At 45.4% G+C, this 5,655-nt stretch overlaps 1 pseudogene; it reads right to left on the reverse strand.

Moving 5' to 3' along the window:
- Positions 1-1,017: 1,017 nt before the first annotated feature.
- Positions 1,018-3,324, reverse strand: LOC147518603 (pre-mRNA-splicing factor ATP-dependent RNA helicase DEAH1 pseudogene; annotated as a pseudogene).
- Between the last annotated feature and the right edge of the window lie 2,331 nt (positions 3,325-5,655).

Genomic DNA, 5,655 nt, shown 5'->3' on the forward strand with positions numbered 1-5,655 from the left:
ACAGAGTGTCTCACCCTTTCATTTCCCTTTCGTAGGACTCAACTATCTCATCCCCTTCACTCTCTCTCTTCAACTCAATACAATGCCCACGATGCGTCTCAACCCAACCAACACATCTCACATAAAACTCACTACCATATCAGCGGTATGCCTCCCTCAGCCCCCTGCTCTCCTTCTCGGGACTCACTGCCCTGTCTGCGGAGTGTATCACCTCAGCCACCATCTCTCCTTCAGAGAACTCACCACTATGTCCGCGGAGGGCTCCCCCGTTGTCTCTACTCCGGGTGGAGTCTGATGAGGGGTAACTCTGCTTGCCCCCAGGTTTGACTCGGATCTCATGTCCGCGGAGGGATCATCCCCCCCGTTGTTCAGATCTCATGCATCTCCGACCTGCGGCTCAACCAGGCTCTGGGGCTACTCTCTTTGACCTGCCTGTCTCTTGCCCTTCTGTCTGTCCGCGAAGGGCTCATCCCACTCTGCGGGCTAGCTCGAGCTCTCGCCTGTTGGGGCTCTCTCATTGCCTCATGTATCCCTAGCATCTTTGGTCCGCAGAGGGCTCATCCCACTCCGCGGGCTTGACCGGGTTGTCGGTCTGGTTGGGGCTCTCTCATTGCCCCATGTATCTCTAGCATCTATGATCCGCGGAGGGCTCATCACACTCCGCGGGCTCGCTCGGGCTCTCGCCTGTTGGGACTCTCCCATTGCCCCATGTATCTCTAGCATCTCTGATCTGCGGAGGACTCATCCCACTCCGCGGGCTTGCTCGGGCTCTCACCGGTTGGGGCTCTCTCATTGCCCCCAGTATCTCTAGCATCTCTGATCCGTGGAGGGCTCATCCCACTCCGCGGGCTCGCTCAGACTCTCGCCTGTTGGGGCTCTCTCATTGCCCCATGTATCTCTAGCATCTCTGATCCGTGGAGGGCTCATCCCACTCCGCGGGCTCGACCGGGTTGTCGCCGGTTCGGGACTTCTGCCACGCTGCCGCCCCCACCCCTTTGTTTGGACACAAGGGTCCGCGGAGGGCTCATCCCCCCCGCACTCCTTCGGATAGTCCCACGACATATCCACGAAGGGTCTTCTCGAACCCCTCCGCTCTCCTTCGGAATGCACATCCAGAAACAGTTCAGCCTCCCCCACGTTTGATTCGGACAAGAGGGTCCGCGGAAAGCTCATCCCCCCCGCTCTTTGGCTTAAAGGCAGCTTATCCCTATCTCTTCCCACGAATTGTAGACGTTAAGTAACGCAATATGGTCTCCGACATTTCCAGTATGGAAACTCATCCTTGTTTTATCAGCATGGACCTTTTTGTCCTTCGGGAGGTAAAATATAGAGTTGCCAACGGACAACATAGCAGCAATTGAGAGGATTTCTTCAGTACATCTGTACTTTTCTGATGCGACAATCGTTTTGGAGAGCATTGGATCAAGTGGAAACTCAGCCATCCTCCTCCCGAGCTTAGTAAGCTCTCCCTTTTTATTAAGTGCATTGAGAGCAAAGAGCAACTCCAATGCTTGACACAATCCTTCATCCGCTGGTGGGTCCATAAAATCAAAACTCCTCACGTCCTCAATACCCATGCTCTTCAGAATGAGCACGACACTTGCTAGGTCAGTCCTTTGAATTTCAGGCTGTGTATTTTCTTCCAACTCATTATGATAAGTATGCGCAGTGTACAAGTGATAACACTTTCCTGGACCTGTACGTCCAGCCTGACCAAGCCTCTGCGTTGCTGAGGCTTTTGAGATAGGAGTGACAAGTAAGGACTGCATACCTGTTCTTGGGTCGTAGGACTTCATCTTCTGAGAATCAGTATCCACAACATATGTTATTCCGTCAATGGTCAAGGATGTTTTGCTATGTTTGTTGCCGGGACCACTTTCCGAGAGCCCCCGGTGTGGGTTCAAAGATTTTGTTCGAAGAGATCGTTGGCAAGTTGGCATAGATAGGGCATATTATGAGCTCGGCGATCTTTGTTCCTAGTCCCCTTGTCCTATGCTTCAAAATCTCTTGGCAGTTTCAATCTCCTCCCGTCGAAGTAAAGAAAACAAGAATGTAAGCCTTCGGTTGATCACATGAATTTTGAGAATTGTGACTATTCTTTGCATCAAGTAATTTGCTTCCCCATTTTTGTTGTGAAGTATGAAACAACTGGAAATCTCCTCCCTGGAATTCTAAAAATAGGAGCCCAGTCAAAGTAGGTGCTGGAAATAAGAAGCTTTAGATCACTCTGGTGGCATGTTATGTCCTTAACAAGACCAAATAGAATATCAGTTGAAAGTGTTCTCTCATGAGCCTCATCCACCATGAGCACGTTGTAACTTCTTAAATCAGGCTCACCAAGAAATTCTCGCAGTAGCATTCCGTCTATCATATACTTCACAACTGTCTTTTCTGATAATGTGCAATCTTCAAACCGAACCGAGTAACCAACCTTGTGACCAACCTTCACACCCATTTCTTACTTAAAACCCGAAAGCAGCAACGCCATCCTCGCAACACGCGTGGCTGAGTACATCAATCTTTCCATGTTTTGTGTAACCCGGCTTCATGTAGATCTTGGGGAATCGAGTAGTTTTCCCAGGCGGTTTCTCCCCACAATTATAAGAACACGGTGGTCACCCACTGCACGGAGTAAGTCTTCTCAGAACCGATAAATAGGAAGATCTTTCCTGTCATCATGAAGTTTCGTACCTCCTTCTCCTTGGCGGTAGGGTGATTACCGCTTCTTGAACAATTCTTCATTATCCACACATGCCTTGACAAACTCAATCGGGTCTTCTTCAAACACATACTGATAACTACTACCAAATACTTGATTCTTTTCTGAACCAAATTTCATCATCCCTTTTGCTAGCCGATTATTTTCCCACGAATCACGTACATTAGAACTAGAGCTGTGGTTTTCCCTGTATCGCTGTAAAGCCGCAGAAAACCTTTTCTCCTGGTCCACATTCCCACTGTGTATATCATCATACGATTATGGAATCCTATACTCCTGATTACAAGCATCGCCCACATCCACCTTGTATCTGCTCACCTAATCTTGAAGCAGCCAAGTTTGCACAAGCACTCAAAGCACAAGACATAGTGAATTCGTCAAGCTTTCTTCCAGATACCAGAAGTTCGCTAAAGAGACTCCATGCTACTCAAACTATGAGTTTCGAACACAACCTGCATACTAGCATGCCCAACATCACCAAATGCAACATTCACCTGATCATTCTCCGGTAAATCAGTCTTATAAATCCCATACGCCAAAGCGGTAGCCGTAGTCTCATGAAACAACCTCAAAGGATGCAAACCAGCAATAGTAGCCGCATCCATAACCACCCCCCTCAGTAAATCCGCAAAAAATAAACGGGAATCCCAATAACACAATCCACAACAGCAGTATTCAAATTCTTCTCGGCAATCCCCTTCAAATCGGATAACACCATTTCCCCATCTTCTCTACCCATCTCTCCACTCACCACCGGATCGACCCATTCACCACCACCACCGACAACAATGAAATTACAGAATCCTCATCCCGGTGACGCACCATACTCCATCACTATCGGATCTCCGATGAGCACGCGTAGTGGAAGCTGATTTCCCACATTGATCATATGCTCACGAGATATTGAAGAAGGAATATCGAGTTGACACTATTGCGGTTCTCATCTCAAGTGCAACGATAATTCGAATACGATCATCACTCTAGGTAGTCTCTTCCCAACTCGACCCCGAAATTCAAAGCATCACCGAGGCAAGATCCAACAAGACCTTGAAACCATTGTAGGGTACAAACCGACGCGTTCAACATTTGCTTCAATAATACCCACATCATCTTTCATACCATTTTCGCAATCCAACTCATTATTATTCCCTTTAACTGTTTAGAAAGCAACCCAGAATCCTTAGGCAGATTATTTTCACAACTCAAGTCTTGTTTCTCTTCAAAGTCGATAACTTTAGGTGAAACCACCTCCTCAGCGCCTCATTCCGACACCATGGGGGGAGAATTCGAATCCACAATGAAGTAGTCCCAACCTTATTATTAAGCTTTCAGAAACCCCCAAAATAACTAAACTAGTTTCTGGGCTTTAGAGCACCTCCCAGTCTTCTAACTCTCCCCTGGCAGCGGTGTTCATTAATTCATTTACAGCAGCAGAGTGAGTTGGGAGAGAATGTTTATCCCTGCGTCCCCACAGACGGCGCCATTTGTTGCACCCGATTACTGCGATCTCGCGACTCTCTCAATTTACTCAAATTCCTCTCTATTTTGGATCGGCTGCACCAATTTGGTTGCCTACGTACCCATTTCGGGATCAAGCCGCCATAGTTCACCTCTCTCCTCACCCCTCCATGCCTCTCTTCTTCGCCCCCATTCTCCTCCCTTCTCTTCCTCTTTATATCCCTCTCTTAGGGTTACTCATGGGGCATAGTTTGGTCTTGGGCCCATTTTCTGGGCCCAATACATACTATGGTCTGGGCCTTATCTCTTGGCCCAGCACCTATGTGATACATTCCTAAATATGGCTACTACAATTTGCAAAATTGACTTGTGAAGCATTAGTAATAGGTGTGTATGACAGCTTTTTTGCATGTCATTTTTTCTCGGCGTGAAGTTTAAAAGACCGCTAATAGTTCCCATTGGGCTATGATATATGAGATTTTCATAATAATTAACACATCCTAAACTCGTGAGTTGTTTGGGTAAAAATCAATAGAACCACACCAATTCAATCAGTTATGAGTCTTAAATTTTAATCAGCTTATAAAACTGTTGATACTATACTAAGCTGCATGTATAACAATGATCCAATGATTATAATCTTTTTAATCAGCTTAGAGAATACTTTTTCTTGCCTTCTTGCCTAAACATTAGGCAAAATGGCACGCCTCAATTTTTTTTTTTTTTTTTTTGCGTGAATTTCCATTCGGCATTAAATTTTTAACCTTATTATGGTATATTAGTGGATGTATCACGGAATTTCACCTTTTTTTTATATAGTTGTTAGGCATTGGTACATAATGTTAATGTTGGTGTTCGTTATTTTTTTTTTCCAACATGATGTGGATGTCGATGTACTGATTGAAGGAAGTGAACTTAGCTGATGGTGCAGTGGTGACTATTAAGAGTGCAAGATCGGTTAGCTTGTGTCACCGATTTGACCTTCCACTTCCCTTAAATGGCTCTAGAAATGGTCCAACTTTTGGGCTTTTAACTCTTGCTGAATATCTCTGTCTAGTTTCTCATAGCGTACCAAGGTGTTTAAAAGAGTACCAAGGACGGGTGTTTGCTCAATACCATTCAATAGGTTAATAATTCTAGGAGAGTCTGCCATATTACTCTTGTTCTTTGGCATCTAATGCCAACTGCTATAGCTTAGCATCGTCTTATTATTCTCAGCCAAAAGAAATAATCATCAACAGTGGATGAAAATCCCACAACAATGCGGTTTAGTTTAATGATATGAAGTCGCCACTCAAGTCATCATACATGAGAACATGAAAGGATTATTTAGACGTGAAAAGATGTAGATCTTCTATATTTTGGTGAATACCTTATCAAAGTAGCTAAACTCATCTGTAATGTTTCCATCTTCAATTAAGTCTTGAGTTGCATACTGCCCATACCATGTACACTCTCGAGGAAATTATAGATAGTTT

The sequence above is a fragment of the Coptis chinensis genome, chromosome 2 (genome assembly GCF_015680905.1).
Source record: "Coptis chinensis isolate HL-2020 chromosome 2, ASM1568090v1, whole genome shotgun sequence".
In the NCBI taxonomy this organism is placed as follows: domain Eukaryota; kingdom Viridiplantae; phylum Streptophyta; class Magnoliopsida; order Ranunculales; family Ranunculaceae; genus Coptis; species Coptis chinensis.